The sequence below is a fragment of the Rattus norvegicus genome, chromosome 2 (genome assembly GCF_021556685.1).
Source record: "Rattus norvegicus strain SHRSP/BbbUtx chromosome 2, alternate assembly SHRSP_T2T, whole genome shotgun sequence".
Lineage (NCBI taxonomy): Eukaryota > Metazoa > Chordata > Mammalia > Rodentia > Muridae > Rattus > Rattus norvegicus.
This window is the reverse complement of record NC_141535.1, coordinates 5,239,346-5,241,298: the sequence shown is the minus strand read 5'-3', so window position 1 is coordinate 5,241,298 and position 1,953 is coordinate 5,239,346.

Below are 1,953 nucleotides of genomic sequence, written 5' to 3'. Positions count from 1 at the left end.
GTAACATCACTAGGTCAGTTGTCACCATTCTCTGTCCATGGGATAACCAAAAGAGTTTGTCATGATCTCAGAAGTTACTGGACTGGCAACTACAGAGCATCCATTGTATGCTATGTCCCATTACATATCCAAAGTTGAAGTTTCTTCCTATGTTTTTAGTCTCTGTAGTGGTTTGCCCAAAATGATCATTACACCCATGTTTGATCTGATGATTTTTAAATAATAATGCTGTTTTCTGGCTCTCTCTGAGAGTAGTCTATAGGCAATTATAGTGGCTAGAGGAGGGAGAGATTTTCCTCAATGGTTTGCTACAGGTAAGTTGCACATGTTCCTGTGAGAAACCCTAATTAAAATAATTACCCCCCCCCAGAAAATGACAGAAAAGTAGAGGCAGAATAAAAGGAAAGGTGGAGAGAGAGAAAGAGTGTGACAGGAAGAATGGAGAGGAAGGGGAATGGATGGGATCAAATTATTAGCATGTATGAAATGTAAGATGATGAAATCTATTATTGTTTGACTCAATACCTAATAATAAAAATCTTTAAAAATATTCTAGGGCAGTCTTTTTTTTTCCATTTTCAACTGTCAGAGCTAAGACTCTCTTTTATAGTCCATGTTCCTATCCCCACTTCTATACATGGTGCTAGAAAGCACCATGGTCAGAAAGCAGCTTTGATCTCTTGTTAATTTCAATTTCTTGAAGGATTATAACTTATGACATTCACTATTCTAAGACTGATGACTGATGGTCTTGTCTGTATTATTGACTTATCATCCCATGTGATCAATGAGACATGCTATAGTAGAATTCCCAATATTTTTCATGACACTAAATCATGTTGATTACTCTCCTACCATCTTTCAAATGCATCTCCTATCTTAGCTATATTGTATCTATTGGTTTACATGATTATGATTTACAGCAAATACATAGGCGAATGACAGCAGCAAACCACTGAACTGAGAACGGTACCCCATTTGAAGGAATCAGAGAAAGGACCGGAAGAGCTTGAAGGGGCTCGAGACCCCATGTAAACAACAATGCCAATCAACCAGAGCTTCCAGGGACTAAGCCACTACCCAAAGACTATACCTTGACTGACCCTTGGCTTCATCCTCATAGGTAGCAATGAATAGCCTAGTAAGAGCACCAGTGGAAGGGGAAGCCCTTGTTCTTGCCAAGACTGAACCCCCAGTTAAGGTGATTGTTAGAGGGAGGGTGGTACTCGGTGGCGGATGGGGGGGAACACCCATATAGAAGGGGAGAGGTGGGATTAGGGAGATGTTGGCCCGGAAATGGGGAAGGGGAATAGCAATCAAAATGTAAATAAGAAATACTCAAGTTAATAAAGATGGAAGAAAAAAAAGAAACCCAGTAAAATAATGTCCTGTTTTATTTTTAAGATGGGTTGGCTATTAAAAAGGTTTTGTCATTTTGTACTAAAAAAAAATAAGGGCTGGAGAGATGGCTTAGTGGTTAAGAGCACTGACTGCTCTTCCAGAGGTCCTGAGTTCAATTCCCAGCAATCACATGGTGGCTCACAGCCATCTGTAATGGGATTTGATTCCCTCTTCTGGTATGTCTGAAGACAGCAGCAGAGTACTTATAAAATAAACAAATAAATCTTTAAAAAAATAAAAATAAACCTTGATGCCAGTCTTAAAAAAAAATAGAATTCCTCAGTTTCTGGTGAAGCAGAACAGCAAATTCATCACACATCTCTGTGGAAAGAAAATTTTAGGCACACATACACTTCTGTTCAGTTGGGGAAAGATTTCTCCATAAATCAGCCATGCTAACATTCTCTTTATTCATGAGAATTAATGATTTGGAAAAATGGATCTTTTCCTGTTCATGATATATTTAGAAATATTTTCTCTAATGGTGTAAATCTGCACTAGTTTCTCTACTGATTCTCAGTTTTGCACAGATGGCACTTTAGTGAAGAACAA